The following is a 22,763-nucleotide window of genomic DNA, read 5'->3' on the forward strand; positions in this document are numbered from 1 at the left end:
AGGGGTTATTAAATTGCAGCTGTAACATTAGCCTTCTTTATCTAATTGATTGTCTTTTCACAGGGCTAAGAAAATCAATAGCAGTCAATGGGACTGCCCTGTTTTTCCTTAATAGATGTTTTCTCCTAATTGGCTGCCTGGGTGGCTTCAGTGAGCTCAGTATGTTTTCAGAAGTCCACAATATGTTGCAGCTCTTGTAAACTATTTTACCATGTGCAACAGTTATTGATTTTATAATGAAATCTAGAAAATTCAATAGCAATCAGGAATATAGATCAGGATTCCTAGGTACGTTAAGGCAAAGGGCAAACTGAGTTTGCTACCACTTCAAGCTGTGATCCAATTAAATATGTCCTTAAAGTATTATGTTAGCTAAAGACTTTCTACAAAGACAGTTGATCAACTCTTCTAAATTCCATATGAAGGAAAAAGCATCAAAATGTTTCAAAGTTTTTGAGAATGACGTCCAAATTACAGTTGAGTTTAAACAGCAGAAGAAAGTAAGATGTGACATTATCAAAACTCTGCTGGTCATTCAGTTTTTTCCACCCTGACCTATTGAAATATTCATTCAAAGATACCTACTAGAAAATCAAGTTAAGAGAGAAAAGGGTTGAGGTAGGTGGGGAGAAACTGTGCCACTAAAATGATACCTTTCACCTTTGTTGAAAAGGTCAGTGTGACAAATGCCTTATTTTCAGAGTCCACTCAACATTAGAAGCTCACTTCTGCCTACAGAGTAGCTTTGTAGGTGGCTAAATCTCACAAGCACTTATTTAATGTCATTTTAATATTGCTGACCCAATTCTGTTTTATACCTTGGTGGGATATCTTTAACTTGAATGAGTGTCAGGCAGAACAGCAACATCAGCAGCACATCAATCACAGTCTGCAGAGACCAGCAGTCAGTAATGTAAATAGTAGATACTAAGATGCAGCCTACATTATATAGATTTGTTACTGACTTAAGGCTTGCTCTGCCTTTGGGCACTGTATGTGCATTAAAGCTTTCCCTCAGTTGTATATCATGACAGTGACAGCAGCTCAAGTTTCTTTGATCGTGACAAGATCTCACAATTTCTCCAGTGAGGGGAAACAGATAGAAATACTTCACTATTATCAGCCTCTGCAAATTAAAAAAAAAAAAAAAAAAAAAAAAAAAAAAAAGACATTGCCAAAACAAAACAAAAAACAAAAAAAAAAAAGAGAAAAAACCCACAACCAAACAAAACCCCAAAAGCAAAAACAAATAAAAAAAGCCAGGTATGCTAAAGACATTTAAAGGTAAGGAAATTTCATGCATCTTCATTTCCTAATCAGAAAAGGGAACAAAAAGAGAAGAAATGAGGAATAAAATTCCGTGTCATTTAATTAACAAATGCAATAGGTACTCTCTGATTTTCTTCTTTTGTGTCTTTGTTGTTGTCATTGATTTTGTTCTAGTGAACAAGGCAAACCTTTGGCTTGCTCTGCATCTTCAGTAGAGGACTCTTCAGTGGACTGGAACATCACAACATGGCAAGTTTCTTTTTAAAATAAGAATAGGATTATTGTTTGCATGTACACATGATGAGATTTGTATGTGTAAAAGAACTGCTTATATAAAAAGGTATAGTAATGAAAGAAGTTTATCATTATCTGTACAGAAAAGAGCGATCAGCTACAGTGACATTAAAGGGAACTAACTTCAACAAATATCAGACCTATAAACATAAATTGCCAGCCTACTCTAAAATCACAAGGAAGGTTTTCTTATTAGCATGTATCTGTCACACACATCATGAAAATCTGTAATTAGAAGTAGAGTTCACCATAAATTTTTGTGGTTTGTATAAATTTATCAACATTCTTAAAACCAATGACAATTTGTGTATATTCCGTAATTTGTATTCAGCCATAATGCAGAACCATACACAGTTTAACACATTCCGTAATTGTTAAGAAATCTCAAACCAAATGTGTATCCATATTAAATCTGATAATTGCATGGCCTGTATCATAAAAGGAACTTGAGAAAAATCAGGAATCTGCAAAAGACAATGCTGTGCTTTCACCAGAAGACAAATGTTTGCAAACATGCAATAAACTATATTTGATTTTACCCCAGATTTCTTCTATTCCACATACAGATTAATTAAATCTTTCTATATAAAATAGCTTTCTTATGTCTGCTACTGTCTTCTTTGTGCTGACAGTTCCTTATTACAAAGCCAGTATACAAACTGTGTATCTCTTCTCTTGCAGTCATTGGGAAGCAGTGTCAGAATCTCATGTGACCTATGCCAGGGCCCATCCTATTTTTTGGGTATGCACCAAACATGTCCATTTGCCCAGAGAGTGAGAAAACGTTTGTTCCTTTGCATTTCTGTTATATTTGGATCACATCAAAAGAAGCAATTTGCATTGTTCCTTTGCATTCCTGTTATATTTGGATCATGTCTAAAGAAGAAATTCGGCAGCTGATCTGGTGACCTATTGGATAAATGTTAAGTCTTTTCAACATCTTGCCATAACAAGCCCGGATGTCCTGGCCCGTGGCAGACTGAAGCACATGCTTGCCTAATTGCTTTGTGGCATTACAGCTTGAAAGAAGACAACTCGTCTAGCAGAAGGACATCATAATTCCTGGCATAACTTTCTCTTTTATTCCCAGTGTAAATTTAATTCTAAAACCAGTATGGGGTTTTGTGGCCTTTGCTGGAACATGGAAATCTAAGAATGGCAAGAAAATATTGGCATAAGCTATTTTTTTCTTTTTAAAACCCAGTCCAGTTTGGGATGGGGGGGGGGGGGGGGGGTGGGGGGGTGGTGAGGTTTGCTATCCATTGCAAACTGAATTATGCCTGTAGTTAATGAGGTCAAAACAATAACAACAAACATAATCATATTTGTTCTCTGTCCAGCTCATGACCTAGCTGACTGAATGTGGGCCAGGATTAATCACGATTACTCCTAGTCCTAAACAGCACTTTCAGTCAGTCTGAAATACACAGGAAAATGGATCTTGCTTTGTTCACTTCCTGCTGTATTTAATCATGGATTAACTTGTTTTCAATCTCATTGGAGACTTGAAGGATCACAGGTTAAAGAGAGGTCTATTTCACTTGGTTGAATTCACATCTTGGATTGCTATAATATTTGAATGTTTCAGATTTTATAGCCTCATCTTGTTTATTTAAGGCATCTTATCACTACATAAATTCTTGGAATCAGTATCTGAAGAGATATTTTAATTAAATACACATTTCCCATGATTTAAGCCATTGCATTTAGATTTTCCCAAAATCTGAAATTCCCGAACTCCTAGTAAGACAGGTAGGAAATATAGAAGTGGAAAGGAGAAATATAGAAGGAAAAGGAAAAACAGCAACAAGCTGTTTTTTATTCTACCAGTAGAGGGACACAACCAAACAGTTAAGCAGGTACCCAAAAAAATGTTTTATTTCTATACTATCAGAAATATATTTGACCAAATTTTGCCAAGAATAAAACAATTAAAAATAAATCTCTCTTACATGTAGGGTAAATAGGAAGGGTAGAGGCCAAATACATTTCATTACCTAAAATTTTCAGGAATTTTATCTGCATTCTTACAGTTAGGGTATCATTTTCCCTTCAGTAAGACCCACTTGAAGTAAGACCTTCAGCAGAAGTGTCCATTCACTAGCAGTAGTGTTATGAGAAGAACAGCTCTGCTGCTGGCATTCCTGGTTTCTTAATATATTTCTGTTATTATGACATAACAATAAGGAATTTAAATAGTGAAACATGAAGATGTGAGATAGCTATGTGAAAGAATATCAATTTGCGTGCGGAAATGGGGTTCCCTAGAACATTAGGTATCCATTCAGTATTTTAGCACTTTGACTGTACTTGACTTGGAACTTATTCTGCCTGCAAAATGGGTAAACATATAATAGCTTACAAGATGAGTCCTAAATTTAGCATGATAACAATAATAGTCTTTACAACAATCTAACCTGAACAGATAAAATACCTTTTTATTGCACCTTAATGAAAGAGAAGCTTTGGTTTAAGGAAAAAGTATGTCGTGTAGGATCTTGCAATATTGCAGGTGGCAACGCTAATTGTTTTTCCCCACTTGACTTGTACCTTTCTGGATGCTCTCCTGATAGAAATGGCTATTTCATCAAGGTGCCAGAGTAAATAATTCTTGACAGTGTGCCTTCAAATACCAAAATAAACTGGGGTTTTTTTGGGGTTTTTTTTGTAGAATTCTTAAAAGTGCTAATGGAATCAGAACAAGATACTACTGAAAAGATCTTCTCTTTACTTTTCCCTAAAATTACATTAAATAACAAGTGTGAGAAAGCTGTAAATTACTAATAAAGTGAAAATGTAATATCATGAAATATTTACATTAATCTTTAAATACCTTTTTTATACTTATTCTAGCCATTTGGTTAAAAAATAATTGTTAGCCGGTTACTATTTCTAGCATGATCTTCTTTTTTTTCCATATAAGATTAATTAATAATTGTTACATATTATACTCCAATAGTTTTAAAATTACACTTTTCAGATAATACTTTGTGTCCTAATGTTCTCAATTTATGTCTTAGAGACATCTCTGCTAAATAACAGACTTTCTCACTGAAATCTGCAATTCATATGATATGACAGGGTGAGTATCTGTTTTCAATCACAATCATTAATCTATCTGATTCTATTGCTTCTGAGTATATTTATCTATCAGGCACATTTTTCTAAAATGAAGATAAGAATGCAAATATCGCATAATTTAAACCAGAGACCTTGTTATATTCAACCACATTTTTCATTTAAATTGCATGGTATATTTAAGTCATGGCAGGACATGATTCATTTAGTCTTAGTCATTGTATTTCTAGAGTGCACTATAGAATAAAATTATAATCAAGTTGCCGATTTAGTAGGAAAGGATTGTTCCAACTAGCTATTTTCATCCGGAGGGAATACTGGTTTAAGTATCTGCCAATTTGCTATACTACTACTACAATATCACGGTGGTCCTGAAGGAGGCCCACACCATGTTAGTGCCAAATCCAATAAAGGATATAAAGGAAGCAAAACTAGGACAGAAGTTAGTCACTGACATCCTAAATTATGACTCTATTCTCAGTTGCCAGATAGCTCTGGAGGTGTCTGAATCTCATAAACTACTCTGTGACTTTGAAGTTTCCAAGCCATCTAGCTTTCCATTAGTGAGGTTCAAGCTCGTATCCACCTTTGGTGAGTGAGCCCAACACACCCCAAAAGGATTTGCATCTTTTCAAAGTACTGTTGTGACAGACACTTTGATCTAAAGTGCAACCAAAGCAAAAGCTGGTTTTGCAGCTCAGTGGATCAAGATATTATTTTTTTTAAAAAAAAAGTGAGACACAGAGATTCAATCCCATCTCCTGCCATAGGTGTTCAAATTTCTATTAAAGCAATCAGAATACAAGCTGTCTGGGGAGGCAAGGCTGGCATACACCTTCTGCTGAGGGTGTGCCACTGTGCAGAAGAAATTCAAGATTTATTCAACCAGAAAGAGCTCACAAGAGCGAGTGTGATGCTCTAGCCCTATGATTAGGGCACTCACTTGTAAGGCAAGGGACCATGGCTCTGCTCCCAGGATGGCTTCTGTATTTTATCCAATGACTTCTTAATGGATGTACAAGCCCAAGAGAGCCAGTAAAGAAGCAGATCTTCCACTCACCAAATGAGGGCTGGCTTTTATGTTCTCTATGTAAGGATAATGAAGTGGGGTTTTACCCCTTACATCCCCCTGTGAAATGCTCCAGTCAGGACAGAATATGGGCAATAATAATTGTACCAAATAGCACTCTACTCTGCACAAGTTCAGACTCAAGCATGAATCACATTATAAATAACTGAATCTAATAAAGCAAGACAGAGCAAAAGAAAACAACGCTTCTGCCCTGTGGGAAGATCCTGCAAGCTTGTATCTTAATAATGGCATACTAGTGCCTATACACGGCATAAAATGTCTTCCCTGGAAACAGGGCTTCTCTAGGGTAATATTATAAAGCAGAAACTGAAAACATGTGCTGCTTCATGTGAGAATTTGATTTATTATTTCTTTAATATAGGACAAAAAATCCCAGTCCTTGCTAAACTAAACAAATACATGCATTTACTGTGAAGTTGAAAGTATACAAGGAGAAATCAATTTAAAAATTACTAGCACATCACTAGCTGGAACAAAATACTCATGAATGCAACAATAATTACTTTAGAGTCAGTTTGGCAGCAGATTCAGAGCAGGGTCACTTCATGACTCTGTATTGCCTTGTACAGCTATCCAATCTGAAATAGAGTGGCTCCTTTGTTTTCCCTGGGTACTGTGTTGAATGCCTGCCTACTGCTCTGAAATGGAGTAGCAGAGAACTAAAGCCAGCCATATGCACTAAGCAAATGAGCCTAGTCCTTCACTGAGACATCATTCTTGCTTCTTTTTATTCCTTTCTTTCTTTCTCAGTCTCTTTCTTTTAGAAGGTGTATTTATTTAGCTATAAATGTTCACTAACTCCCAAAATTCATTTAGGCAGGTTGCTGATGAACTTCAGTGAGATAAACCAGTGCCTGAATATTTCAAATTTGTTCCCACAGGTGAAAAATAAGTTATAGCAACTGCTCTTCAGGGGCTATCAAAGGGCACTTTCCATAGAATCAGGAGTCCTCTCTCACAAAGGCAACAGTCCCTCTCACACCAACCTTTCTTATGCCACGACACCTCAGTAACCCCTTTACACTTTCTCAGGACCATCCCATGCCTCACAGAAAGGTGGACATGCCATATGTCTGTATCCCACCTATATATCTGTCAGAATATGACTGCTGTCATGGTCTGCAGCATGTTGGGTGAAGAACATATCTCTATGCTTAGACCTTACTGTGCAGTGGGATCCTATTCTCTTGCTATCTTCTCATGCCACCATATTCTTACCTGCTGAGTCTAGACTTGATCCAGTGTAATCTGAATTATAGGTGCATAGATTACAAAAAAACAGAAGGTACTCTCTACTTGTCTCATCTGAGTCACTAATGTAAGCTACAAGAACCTCCTCCATTAAATTCTAACTTAAATAGTGATTAGTCCATTTACTTAAATGGATAGGTGAGGTCCTGTATTCTGAGAAAAGTTATACGGAATGACCAACCTGAAATACAAAATCAAGAGGTAACTGATGTCAGCACAGGGAAGTAAATTAAGCCTGGGAACATATGACCCCTTCCTGGAAATCCATAATTTCCACATCTAATGGCAAAGCAATATCTTTATGTATTGAAAGGAGATGGCACAATAAAATAGCAGTCATAAAATGTCAACATATGTGAAATGATGATTGTTTTGGATAAAAAATTGCCTGATCACAAACAAAGATGAAACATAGCTGTGCATGAGAAAATTTAACTCATCTGCTTTCTCTAGTCAAAGTCATGAAACAAGTCACGAGATTTTAGTAACAGGCTTTTGTATGGTCTTTTTACAACTAGCTGTAACAGGAATAAATCTAGAAAGCAAATTCAACTCATTTAAAGCAAATTTATTTCACTGCTCTAAAACTGAGATAATATTTTTGCCTACAGATTGCTTTCCCATAATACTACCTGGTGCACACCTGTGACATATTAGCTGCTACTGTTTTTAAGTCTTAAAAGCAGTGTGTATTTCAGACATTTGATTTATAGCACAGCTAAACTTCCAGTGAGATGCACTTTCCGTTGTTCATGGCAGTTCTGCCTGTGAGCACCTGACAGAATGCAGCCTGTGGGAGGTAGGGAGTATCTGGGCTGTGCAGCCTGAACATGGCTATTAGAATAACAATAGAAACTGCAGAAAATCATTCCTAGCTAGTTTATTTCAATAGTGCTGGAAGTTTTATGTGTGTGCATGTGTGTGTGTTTGTCTTTATCACTGAGGGAACAGCTGGAGGTTCTTGAAGAACAGTGTAAAAAGCTGTCAAAGAAATAAAGCTTAAAATATGAAAAACCACTGCAGAAAAACTGCTAAAGAAAAGGGAACTCTAAAATTTTATGACCTAAACCTATGTTTGGTAGATAGGTATGTCAGAAGAAAAGCATGCACATCATAAGCAAGGGACCTAAAGAAGTCGCCTGATGTTCCCATACCCTGACTGGACATGGGTCTCAGAGGGGCAGAGGGCAGATGTGAGCTCTCCTGTGGGTCCTTTCTTCCAAGACCCTGACAGAAGGTGACTCTGGTTTCTCATTAGCAGATATGCTAATATAATTTGTCACTGTCTGAGGGAAAATTAAGGTATTTCTCACTCCCCCTTCTCATGCCCTGCTGACTCCTACCAGCAGCTGAGCCCCTGCCATAATGGCTGGGGACAGCCAGCAGAAAGCATGTGAAATCACACTCCCCTCTGAGCCACAGAGGCTGGAAAGCAGTGCAGTGAGCTGGGCTCAGATGGTTCAAGGGGATGTCCTGCTCTGGTACTGAAGACTGCAGACCTGCAGAAGCAGAGCCCTCCACCACACACTACATGCTCTATGAGGAAGAGCTGCAATAACCAGCTCAGTAAAACAGAAAATAACATTTATGGAAGCCTTACCTCACACACATGGCTTGTGTGTGGGCTTTTCCTTCTTTGTTTGTTTGGAGATGTACTGCAAAAGAGGACATAACCTCCCTCTATTCCTTCTCAGATTTAATATTCTAGAAAACTGAACTGTTATTTGTTATATTAGGCAGTTTTCATTCATCATGAAGAAAAAGATGTAAGCAAAGCTACATTAATATTAATGTACATGTACTTAGAAATGAAAAACACATACTCAATGATTATCAATATCATTAGGCAACCAGTAATTTCCTTATTGAGAAAGAATGATAATGAGGCTCTTAGTAAACCTCAAACCACCAGAAAGACTTGTGCTGTGTACCCTTTGTATTCACGGGAGAGCTGGCAGCCTACCTGAGCCTCCCCTCCTATATATGTTTCCTGCAATAGGGTCAGTTGTAACAGCACAATGTATTGCTTATGTGGCTGCCAAGTTTTAATTGAAATGTTGTGATAAATTTCATTGCCTGGGTCAAATGTTATTTTCTGGTTAAGGAGAGTTCAAGTCAGTCTCTTAAAAAAACAATCCTGATTTTTACAGTGTCCAGTGATCTGTTACTGGAAGTTGATTTACCACAGATATGACCTGCTTATTCTATGTTGACCTCTTCCAAAATTGCCAAGACTTGGGTTCATTTACAGACATTGGCTATAAGTGTATTTTAGTAAACTGGTTTCCATTTTATTAGTGTGAAAATAGGCCTCACCAAATCAATAAGACAGGAAGCCTTCATTTTATTGCTTTAGACTAGAGACTTAAAGGTCACTTAATATAAACAGAGTTGGGCACATAGCAAAGACAGCAGTAAATGCTAGAAACCTCAACAGAGATAATCTTGGTGGCCTTTCATCGGAGGAAAAAAAAATCAAAGGCATCTTTATATCTTCTCTTCACAAAAATACAAACTTTCCATGATCCAATATGAATTTGATTATAAACCATTTACAGAGCTAGTGTTCTTTTATGAACACATAAATTAAAGGGAAGATTTCAATTACTATGTTATTTAAGAGTTGGCTTGTAAATTATGAGTTTCATAAATAAACTATGTATGAGCAGAATTAAAATAAAACAGCAAGTGTATAAAATATCTTCATGACTTACCTGTAGTCATCCATCAAAGATTTTTCTAATACATGGTTTGGATCTATTTTTAATATATATTACAATAGACTTGTTAAATATCTATAGTATTGCACATGTGTCAACAAGATGATTTCAAATTACATGAGTTTCCATGTAACAAAACCATACCTCACTAAAACCACAGTGCATTTGGTAAATTAAGGTTATTTCTAAATGATAACGTTTTGCCAGATCAAGAAATGAAATATGTAATTGAAATCTTTTGATAACAAAACTAAAGCAGAAAGAAATACATCAGACTAATCATGCAGAATCATTAACAGTCACATAAAACAAACTGGAAACAAAATTATATTTTTATTCCAGTGCTACTGTATGTTTACTCAAGAACACTTTGGAAAAGTAATCAACTAGGTTTATGAGAAAAAGCTCCTATAAGGTCTTTTATTATATTAGTCCTGCTAATATTCAAAAAGAATGTTATGACTTCTGTAGTTAACAAACACAGATAAATTAGCTTAAACATCTAATTCACATGAACTGTAATTAGACTTGAAATTTAAAACAAAGGTTTAAATTTCCATCTTTAATAAAAGTCAAGCCAAAGCTTGCAATGAGAAATTGTAACTATTTTCAAGGGAATGTTTTCCCCAAAAATAGTTTGCAAGGGTAACTCTCTGTGGACATAAAGATACCAATTTTTTAGAAACTACATAAGAAAATGTATATAAAGGTGGCTGATCAAGCATCTTAAGAATTTTGCTTTGCAAACAAAATTGCAAAATTTGCAAACAGGATATGATTGCTTTTACAATGCAAATATTGCTTTTATAATCTGCAGTTATTGCAGATCCAAATGCTATCTTCTACCTTTCAAGGTAAATGCTGTGTTCATCTGGGCTGCATTCATATTTTTACGTTTCCACTCCATGTTTTACCCAACTTGCCCAGACTGGGCACATCTGGTAACCTATGGCATATTGTATGCAAGAAACTTGATTACAACGTCCCATAACACCCAAACTGGTGTGACTGTTTGTGCAAGATGCCTCCTTCCGCTAGCAAATCTCCTCTGGGGCATTTGCACTTTAATCTCTATTCTGTGTACCAAAAGGTGCTCCGGTCTGAGAGGCTGGCCTCTTACCATCCCTCTTGCAGTCAAAACCTTGGATCCCTTGCAGGAAAATGTCAAACATCACAGGTCCTAGAGCTGGACCTTAACACTTGCAGGCTACTAAGGACTGTGTGCTGAGATGGTAAACAGCAAGGCAGAGGTCTTTGAGCACTTCACAGTGCTCAAGGAAAAAAGGCTGGACTAAACAGGGAAGAGCACCAACGTTCATTTATGCCAATGCCAAAAATGCCAGTCATCAAGCCTGACCCTACCATTGGAAGAATATTACAAGAAGCCAGATACACCAACAATTCTCCTGATCTGCAGACCTTATTCCTCCACAATCTCCTTACTCATTCACTCCTGGTCCCCTGCCTACCTATTATTACCTTTAGCTGTCCAGCCTCTTCCACAGTCCTTGCTACTCTTTTCCTTAATACCATGCAGGAGCCAGCAGTGTGCTGGGGTAGGTGCTCAGGCTTCACCAGTATGGTCCTCTGTTGATCTTTCAATAAAGTTTCATGACTGTTCCTTTGTGCATATCCTGTCCTTCTGTTCTTTGTTCACCTTCTACAAACCTCCTGCACTCATACAACCACAGCACACCAGGGCTCTCCCTTTGCTCTGGTCCCCATGTGGCCCCAGAGTGGGAACCGGGAGAGGGCCTTTTGTGCAGTGATGATTCTTGTCCTTAAAAGCATTCATACCTGCCATGTTGCTTTTCTTAATTCCACATCTGGAGTATGCTCCACCTGGTCTTTTATCATAACTCCTGTGACCCTCTATCCCATGAAGCAGTTACACAAAACTACCTTCATGGAGTTTGCCTCCTGGGCTGTGGTAGAGGCCCACTCCCATGGGACCCTTCTAGGTTTAAACACAGAAGACTGCAGATCAGGCCAGGGGAAGATCTTTTCCTAATGCCTTGGCTTCTTTATTCTTTCTTACCATTTTGTTATGATGAACCATCAGGATCTCTGTGGAAATCTGCTAGACTTTTAGTAAGAATTGTACAATTCCTCATTTTAGAGCAGACATTCTTCAAAACCTCATTCTGATATTGGATGGTTAGACTATTCTACAAATGCCAACCTCCGTTACAAGGACTCAATAAAGAGGTATCTGCTGGAGCACCCAAAAATGTCTCCTTGCTAACAAATTTCAAATTGTATTTTGTATCAAATAACCTTTGTCATAATACTTGTGGAGAACTGGCATAACAATCAGAAGTATAGATCTTATATTGCATTAATTTTATAGGGCACTGCAAAGACATGGTGGCATACTACAGTGCAATGGAGAAGAAGCTTTGATCACCCAGTGGAGACTGGGAGAAAGCTAGCCAGTACTACATCCATAATTCCCAAAAGGGATTAGCTCAAGCTTAAACCACTATTCCAGTTATGTCCGTGCTTCTCAAGTGAGCTAGGCCGAGCCTTCAGCCACAGAATGAGTTATTGGATGTACAATGGGTACAATTGGAGGACTGAAGTTTGTGTGTGTGTTTGTATTATAGCAAACATATCTAACAGATAATTTAGATGTACTTACTGCAGCTGTAATTTGATAATAGTTTAAAGTCAGCTATCATCATCATCAAAGCACTGTAGCCTCAGAATGTAAAGCACTGATCCGTTATACTCAGATATACTCCTGTCTTTATGTTTATCTGGCATTGCCTGCCTTCCTAGAGCCAGGATAAGTCCAATATGAAAACTTCACACTAGTATAATCATTGACTTGATTATGTATCTATGTGTCTAAGATCAAATATGTGCTACTGCATGATCCAGCAGAACATCGATCCAGTACTATCAATCATCTGACCATGGTTTCCCCAAGATCCATATCTGCTCTGTGGCAACTCATTAATCCAGGATTTCATGCAAAATAACTGCCTTCACAACATTTGATTGATTCCAGAAAGACTTCTGGAATCAGAGTAATATTCAACAGGGTAAAGGCTGACAGAATCTAATCCTTGTGAAAAAAAAATAAAATTTTTAAAAGTGTTGGATACTAAATATTTCTTGCTTTCCAAAGCTAGTTTCAGCTGATAATTAAAAATATTATCAGGGTTTTCCTTTTCCTTGCGGTTCACATATAATCCTTTACACAAGATAGGGACTTAGTTGCTCTTTTACAAAGGGTTTTACCATGATTCTGAATTGACACTCTTCAGTTGTCATTTGGCTTTTTTATTCCTGAAATAATAGTTCTAAATGTAAAGAAAGTACACTCTGCTCCCATGTGATCCTGAACAGATGCCAGCTGTTTACAAGGCACAGGTTGTTTGTTGCAAACAAATGTAAACAGTTCTTCAGAGTACATTTACTTTAGGTTTTTATGGGGGGCTGATCAGCTCACAAGACACTAATCAAAGTAGGACCAACTGTCCTTTACTGCATCAACTGCTTCACTGGTGTTTTGTCATTGAAACTCCTTTTCTTTTTTACTGGGTAATAAACAGCAATTTTGTCTTACTTGTTGGCCTTGTTTCAAAGAATAGGTTCCTTTCTTTCAGCTTTAGGTGTACTTCAACAGCTAAATATTACCTGTCCTCCACTGCTTATGTGGTGGTCTGCTTGCAATATGGACTTGAAGGTAATTCAGTTCTTTATTACTTCTGTGCTTTCTTCTCTCTGCCAGGCACTGAACATGGAATAGAAGTATAATTTAATTCCCTCTGTGAGACGAAAATGTGCAATCAAATGTTAGATTGACAGGTAAAATCTTTGACCTTCAGAAATTCAGATTTTATTCTAAGGCTATATTTCTAGACAAAGTTTATTCAAATGAATAATCATCAAGCGGTCAAGTCATCTAAAGGTGAAATATTAAGGAACAATTACCCAATGTTATAAGGACAAGTAGCTTTTTTCCTCTTCTTGTCTAGTTATTGATGTTAATTTTACATATACAAATCACATAGAATTAATTAACACATTAACACATTAACACATTTAATACATAATTAATGTTAATTTTACATATACAAATCACATAGAATTAATTAACACATTAACAAAAATATTTGCAAGCTTACATATAAGTGGCAGGACTCTTAGAAGCGTTTGTTCACAGGATACGTTTTTAGCAACCTTACACATTTCTGAACTGCTATTTTACTAACCATTTAAACCAGAACATACTTAGACTAAAATTGCAGCATTAAAGACCTGGTATGCATGTGTGTGTGTGCACATGTGCGTGTGTGCACAAACCTGTCTCTGTGAGAAAGTAAAAAAGAAGAGGTTGGAAATAAAAGCAGAGTCATACATTTAAGGAGGTAAATTCTGAGAAAATAATAGAAGCAGGATTATTTTCAGGACCACAGATATTTTCCTTAAAGTACCACAATACATTTGATCATCTATATTAGTACCATTTTTGGCTTGCAGACATTCACCAACATAAATGTTTCCTTTAACTAAGTCTCTCCACATGAAAATTGTGCCAAAAGATATTTCTAGAACAGGTTATCAGCATGTCTTTTGAAATGCTGAACAGAGGTGATGGTCTCTTCCTCCATATTGCAGGTTACTGCCCTTTGTCCCTAGTGCCTGATGTGTAGATGGCAATATCAGTGCTGGAGGGACTAAATGAGATTTAGAACAAGAAATACTGAGCCATTGAACTTAACATTGCAAGAAAAGTGGGAAAAAATCACACATATCAGTATTTGAAAGTTTGGTAGCATGGATTTCTAGATGTTCAAGTATATAGCATCTTTGTCTAAAGTAGTAAATTCTCACGTGGTCATTACTAGCCCATGCGCATTTTCTGTCAGTTGTCTTGATCCTGAAGACCTGTCTCCATAACACAGCTAAAAAGTTATGAAAGTTTTATGGAAGATCCTTCTTTTCCCCCAGAGGCTACTTCTGTCTTTGGACAGCAAACTACAAAAAATCTCAAAGCTACTAGTGAAGCAGTAATCATTTCTATACAATGTTAAAGAATATTTCATAAATGCCCTCATAAGAAAGCCTCCAAAATCCCACTTGCAGCTCTATACCATAGTAGGAAAGCAAATCTAGGTAGCAGCACAATGAATACACAGTGAATACCTGATACAGTAAAAAGGCAGGTATTGACGTTCTCTGGATTAACCAAAGATAGGGAGGTTGGTTTAGTGACCAGGATGTTAAGTGAACAAGTCTGTATTATGTGGAGGGGAATATCCTCTTCCAAAGGCCTGATGTCTCAAACACTAAACATGCAACTACCAACTTTTAGAAGCACATTATCTGTAAAAGATCTCATAAGGGATTTGGTTTTAAATGCATTGGAGCATATGTTAACATGTTTAACTCTATTCTTGGTGATCAGTCCCATTGAAATTCATAGAATCATAGAATTATAAAATGTTTTGGGTAGGAAGGGACCTTAAAGATCATCTAGCTCCAACCTCCCTGCCATGGGCAGGGACACCTTCCACCAGACCAGGTTCCTCAAAGGCCCATCCAGCCTGGCCTTGAACATTGCCAGGGATGGGGCATCCACAGCTGCTCTGGGCAACCTGTGCCGGTGCCTCACCACCCTCACAGTAAAGAATTGCTTCCTAATATCTAATGTAAATCTACCCTCTTTTGTTTAAATCATTGTGGTTTAAAGCCATGATGAAATGTGTCATGGGACTGTTTAGTGCCTTACAGAATTTCGTTGTGCAAGCTAGTTAAGTTAATATGTAGTCCAAAATACCTTTGATAGGTTAGTGATAAACCATAACATATCTTTTTACAGTATCAGACATCGCACTAATCTCACTTAAACTTTGAGGAAAGCAGAGGCACAGCCAGACTGGTGATTAAGATACAGGACTCTTGCATGCCATGAAAAGCACCTAGGGCTGAAGACCTATTCGCAGTAGACATTCATCATCAGAAGTGTTGGAAAGTTACCACAACTTTAATAACTTACAGTGAATGAAGACGGAAAGGAAAAATAAAGAGTTATTAAGTAATAAAGATTAATTTCAAGTTATTACTAGTGAGGAACTCCAGGAACAACTCTTTTTAACTTAATACAAATTGAAAAATCTTACATGTCTAGATGCAGTTACAAAATTTTTTTCATGTTTTTCTGAAACAGTTTTAAAACTGTATATCTTGAGAACCTACATTCTGACATTTGCAGAGAAAGAATAAGTGTTTGCAACTAAAGCACACTACTTAATGAATTTATACACTTTCATTTTATAATTTATGATTTAAAAAATATAATTATATGTTATAGATTATGTATAGTTTTACATTCCATAACTAGTATATTATATATTGTATAAATTAGTGCAATCACTGTTTCATTAATATAAATTATAATGATGATTAACTTTATGCTAATAATCTATAAATATTTTCATCTTTGAAGTGTATACATAGTGTATATATACATATAATTTATTTTTTATTAAAACTTATATGCACACCCCAATATCTTTATACACACATATTATTTAAACATCCTGATGTTTACAAATACCAGTGACATTACTGAACATGCAAAGCAGTTGTACTGGTTATTTTGGGGAGGGGTTGTTTCTTTATCTTCTATTTTCTTATGAATGGGTCTCAGCTGCTCCCTTCCACGACTTTACTCTGAGGCAATAAATAATTCAGTGTGCTAGTTTGACAGATGACTCTCCAGGAGCCTCCTACCATTACTAGCACCATTAGACCATAATATGCATGATGGGCATAGACCATTCAGCAAATGTCCTTCACTTGTTTACCCCTAAAGAGCTGTGCTCTGCGCAATTAACTAATGAAGCATTATGGGTTTTTTTTCCCCTTCCCTGCTATTTCAATATATCAATGCAGATTGTCTGAAGGCAAAATATATTTTGTTTTCTTTTGGCAAATGAGTATTTATAGGGAAGCTGTAGATTTGACTTATGTTCCACCTCTGTGAATAAAGAGAAAATAATAAGATGCTGAACAAGGAAATCATTATTATTTAATTTTTCTCTAATAATTTGCACAGCATGTGTAATAAATGCAACGTATGAAGATGGCAGAAAAATATAAAATTATGTTAACTATTATGTCAACTGAATACATAATTCAGGGCTTTATGCCACCTTTGTGCTGCTAGACTCTGGATAGCTGCAAGAATCAAAAGAAGATCATGTTAAAATTGTGAAAAGCAAGTATCTGTTAAATCTCTTAGAGACAAATAATGGCCTTAGAGTATGTATATGAGATGAATACCAGTATTGCACAGTATATTTTAATACAATATATATATGAGAGCAGCCAAATTGTATTACATATATGTTTGTTAGAAAGAGAAGAAACCAGAAAATTATAAAGATAAATAATAAAATTTTAACAGAAAGATACAAAAGCACCTGGGTTTTTGTTCATCTCATGGCATTAAAGTTTCTGTTCCCTGACAGCCATCATTAGAGCCACCCTCAGTACAGGCCATATATGTGTATGCACAAACAGTCCACAGAAGAATCTTCCAAATGGTTACTAGATTTTCCTGTAACATATGTGGTTAAATGCATTGTGAAGGCACTTTTAAAATAGGATTTTCACCAAAAGTTTGGTCTCTCCCTGATTTATTTTTTTCTTTCATGTGTTCTATTCCTCCTGTAAATCTCAATTCTCTCTCCTCCTTCTGACTCTTCCTTTTAATACACATCCCCTCCACTTTGTTCTGTGTTATGACCAGTTCATTCTTAGTTTCTGAACATGACTCTTTTTTTTCCCACATTCTTATTTTGATGTGTGCAGATTAATGCAGTTATCACTGAGGTGCTTTGGCTGATGTGGCCCACTACAACCTGTGGAATCTCTGTGTGAGACTGTATATTACAGGGGTCCTCAAACTACGGCCCGCGGGCCAGATACGGCCCCCAGGGTCCTCAATCCGCCCCCAGTATTTACAGACACCCCCACCCCACCCCTGCCGGGGGTTGGGGGGGAAACCAAGCAGCCACAGATGGCTGCCTGCCACCTCATCCGCGCGCCGGCTCCTGTTTAAAAAGTTTGAGGACCCCTGGTATATTATATGCAGCATCAGCAAAAATTTTTATAGTAAAGGAGGAAATGCAGTTGGAAGCCTGAACTGACTCCTGTCATGGGAATTTATTAGTACTATCCAATCTTTTTCTTTCTACACTTTTTTAAAAGACTCCACTTTCTATGGAGACATAATTTTGTGACATTTTCTGAAGTTTTATGGGTTCTAAGTTTTTTTAAGCGAAAACGTTAAAATCAGGAATTAAATGTGACAACATTCTTATTTGTTCTGTAAAGTAGTTTTAATTCTCTGTTCAAATCTGTTTATTTATTCACTCTCATAAGGAACACTAGCTCTTCTGAGCTTATGTGAAAACACGTAACTTCTGACTGTCCTAAATAAGCTTTGTTTCTGGTCCTATTTCTCAGGTCACTTTCTCCATTTTACACTAAACTGCCATTCGATGAAAAATGTCCTACTTTGATTAATATGCTATCAGGGTGGAGCAGGGGATATAACTATGTATGCTGGGAAAGTAGAGGGCTGCACAGGAGGTTCTACTCTGTTTCAATTACACAAACTCCCTTTTGCTCAGGGTGCAGAGAATGAGGAGAAAAGGTTGTATACCGCTCCCTGTACCCAGTTTACCTGCCTATCATTAGCATAAAAATTATGCAAATAGGCTCTGTAGTATCTTGAGCAGATCTGCTCTCCATTTCTTTTGATCTACTAATCTCATCATTGAGAAGTAGTAGAGCCGGAGGAAAGCATGTGAGGTGGACTCCAGGGAGTGAAGTAGCTAGTCCCTGACAACAGTAGGAAAAGAGGGTTCATTCTGTTCCTGGGGATGATCTGGTATGCAAGTCCTACACTTTTCAGGTAGCTGTCATTAAGCAGGATTAGCAAATAAAAGTTTGTGTTGTGTTAAGTGCTCTAGTAATAACAACAGTACAAAAGATATAAGTATATTCCAGTTTTTTCTTATTCCAACTTTTGAATGTGTAACTGCACTGATCATGTATTTATTCTGCTTAATTTTCAAAATCTGCTAATTTTCACAGTATTTGTTCATTTGTAGCATGCATAACTATAAAGTCATCTCTGTTTCTGCTAGAGAAATGTAGTAACAGTCCACTAGAAATACTTTTCTCAGAAACAAGAGAGTTTTTGCTGCTCATGCAAGGTGCTCATGTGGGAGAAATATATAAATGCTTCTAAGTGCTAGGTATTAATAAGTGATTAGAAAATATGCAAATAAACATGTTCATATCAAATTTCCTATTTCCATATAAAATTACTCTTAGGAGTATGTGGCCTTGAGTAGCTCTTTGAAAAGCTTGATTAACGTATTAATACGGAATTTTAAAAATAAAAATAAAATATTAAATAATTAAACATTTTACTCTTTATAAGAAAAGTTTGCTTCATTGAAACTTTCCTGCCTTCCATTAAACAAGGTTGATGTTTGGAATGCAGCATACCATGGCACACGGTAAGAAAAAGACATGGGACACAGGGGACTAAGAAAAAATGTAAATAATTTTCAATGAAAACAAGGTTTATATGGTTATAGTGTGTGCTGTATTGTGCCGAACAATGGTATTAGCAACCCCTTAGGCCTCATGGTAAGCACTGCGCATGTAGCTTTAGAAAAAAGGAACTTCTCTCATCCCACTTTCTCCCAGTGGTGCTTTGCTGGTTCACAGCAAGGGTTTGTCTTCACATCCTGATCCCACTTTAAGAGGAAGTCCAGTTCAATTCAATTTGCCTCTCCACCTTTTAGTAATGAGACAGCTTGCATGTGAGCAAGCCCCATGATAATGCACAACAGATGGGCAGATTTTTGTCTAATTATATTCTGGACAGCTTGTTCACTTGTAGTAAATATGTGTATATTTAGAGATTTCACAATTATTATAGAGACAAATTAGTAAATTACAAAGAATGTTGTTGGGTTTTTTTCTGGTTAGTTCAAGTGTAGGTCTACTAAAGAGAGCTGTTGATAAAATCTTCAAACGTGACTGAATTGCTGTCAATAGTGACATTCTATCAATAGTGAATTGGCTATCAAGTTCTTCATGGATCCAATGGTGTGCACTTTGATCATGGAAGACAATGCATCATTCACAACTGTTCTTTTCAAACAGACCACTATCAAAACAAGGGTTTCCAATATTTGTGTCACTTATGCAATATCTTGCCAATCTGTTTAAATTACTATACAAAGACAGTAACTCCAAAGAACATGTCATTAGTCACTTATAATTATTCTTTTAATACATATTTACCAGTCTGTATTATGTAAGGTTTCTATAAGTATCCTTAAAGTATTCTGAAAGTTTGCTAGCAAAGCACTGAAATGCTCTTGGAGGAAAATCATCATTATCTGTGTGTCATATTGCCTTATGGACAGAGAACACAAAGTGTAATAAGTGCACAATAATATTGCAAGACAGAAAATATACCGTATCCAAGGAAATATATAGTACTGGCATTCAAATTGAACCTAATACGTTTTCTTTGTGAGTTAGTTATTCACTTAGAATACTTGTTCTGTTCACATTAAATTGTAATTTAAGACAAAAAAATGTAATTGCTACTTCCCAATGTGCTGTGAGTTTGGACATGCTATATGTGAGCCTATTTTCCATTCCTTAAGCATTTACAACTGACCTTAGTTGTAAAGTTTAGACTATAGAAAAAGTGCCAGGTCTTTCCAGTATTAATAATATATTTAAAAGAGGAATTCAAAGAATAGTGGTGTAAGGATGCATCACCCTCACAAGTCAATTCTTACAGCATCTCAAATGCATTTATCCTGTTTTCCCTGAACTTCATGATCTAGACGTGGAGAGGTGATGAGATGAGACTGACCGTCTTGACATGGATATACTAATGATATGCATCTGCATTTTCACAGGTGTGAGTAACTCTGCTATAGGGATCTCAGTGTCCAGATGACAACAGCTGCTATGACATCTACCACCTTATTTCTGATAGCTCAGAACTAAATTTTGTAAAACTGAAGTAATTCTGGTCAGAAAGGAAGGGTTGCTTTTAAATTGTTTTCCTTTACCATTTCTTTTATTTTTATGTATTAGTCTTCTATGGTAAGAAAAAAATTATGTCTAAAACTGAATTTATGCAGAATTAAGATATTCTCCCTTACAGATGAAGGTGCCTAAAGTCAGGATCTGCAACATTCAGCCAATGTTCTTAGTATTGGTGTGAGGTAACATTTCAGATCATTAAGAGTGGATTCCATTTCCATCAGTTACTGAGTCTGCATCTGTGACCCACCTGGACTGCTGCACTGCTTTAGAGGTGACAATTTGCAAAACCTCAAAAAAGATAGGTTAAAAGGATGCTGCAGATTTGAAGCAGATGACATTTAATTGACCTAAAATTAAACTGTTACTATTGGCTGTTCCTGCAATGTTTCGGAAACACTTTCTTGCTGTTGATGACATCATAGTGAAAATAGAAAGAAAATACAGCAAGATTTATTTATTTATCAAAAATCCAATGTGCAAATTATTGATTCTCTAGTCTTCTTTACTGACTATAAAGTCACAAAGCTCTCTTGAGACAGGATTCTGCATCATTTAGGAAAACATGATTAGTTTATTCCATTTTTATGAAATTAAATACTCATTGGGTTTTTCAAGAAGGAGCTAACAGTCACTTTTATCTCATTTTCAGCGATAAAAAGAAGATTTCTAAATGTTTTAAACTCTGCTCCCTGCTATCCACCATTCTATGTGTTAAAGTTCAGAATTTTATTAAATGTTCCTTCCAATCAAGATTTTCTGCTTGTTTATGAGAGAAAATGTCATTTCGGAAGTAGAAAAGTAGTGCTCCTCTTCCTGTAGCATGTGCTGGTTCCAGATACATGACTGTATGCTTACACTATGATATATCAACAGCTAAGTCACACAGGAAAAGATGTCTTCTCATATTATGTAAAAAAGTGAGTTTAAAGAAATACTGATTATAACAGTAGTCTTGCTGAGCCTGTGCTTTTCTTTTCCCTTTACTCATTTATTACTATGGACCTTCTTCCTGTAAGCATTCACTTCCTTCTGAAATTAACTTAAGAAATACTATCCCACTATCCCAAATGGTCTTTTTGTTGCCACCTAGCTCCATAGTTCTGTCTTCCATAGTCCAGTCTTGCTTAGGAAATTCTGTCGAAACATCTAAGTAGAAGGAAGGCAAAAGATGACAGTGCCAACCTAAGTCAATGACTGTTGAGCATCTGTCATTTTAGATAAGGCTAGCAAACATGTTTTTATCAAAGGAATAATTTTCAGAAAATAACAGCTGGATGGAAAACCCAGTTTTGTGGGTTTGGTGCAAGCCAGATGGATAGGCCATCTGACTCCTGCTAGTTTATCTATTAACCTCAGAAGGTTTCTGCTTTCCTGACAGCCATGGACTTCCCAGCTCCCTGCCTCCTGCCGGCTTACTCTTCTTTCTCTAGTTTGTCCATCCCCTATGCTGAATATTTTCTGGGTAGACAGCAGGGAGACAGTTCTGGCTGGCACTTTTCTTGTCCCAGTGCTCAGGGCTTCTTCAGTGAAGGACCTTCACAGGCCAGGTGGGCAGGCTGCTTGTTCTCAGTTTCCTAAGATCTGTAACAGACAGCTGATGAGTCTGGTGAGCACCTTTGGAACTAGACAGGGGGGTTATGCACCATTTCCAAAGCACTGTAACATAGCTTTTTTATTCCAGTTCATAGTTTCTTCTTTTAAAGGAGAATTTTTCTACACAATGAAAATACTGCTTCTCTCACAATCATTCTATTGTTCTTTATCATTCCAAAGGAGGTAATTTTACTAAAGTACTGGAAGAAAAGACAGTCTTCATAGCTGAAACCATAGCTGGTTTCAAATGTATCATAGATTAGACCTGGAAGCCATGTTCAGAAGCAAAAGAGATGGCAAAGACTCATGAACTATGGAACTGTCAGAGAAGTAAATAGCAAAAATACTGGCCT

Source organism: Falco naumanni, chromosome Z (assembly GCF_017639655.2).
Source record: "Falco naumanni isolate bFalNau1 chromosome Z, bFalNau1.pat, whole genome shotgun sequence".
Classification (NCBI taxonomy): Eukaryota; Metazoa; Chordata; class Aves; order Falconiformes; family Falconidae; genus Falco; species Falco naumanni.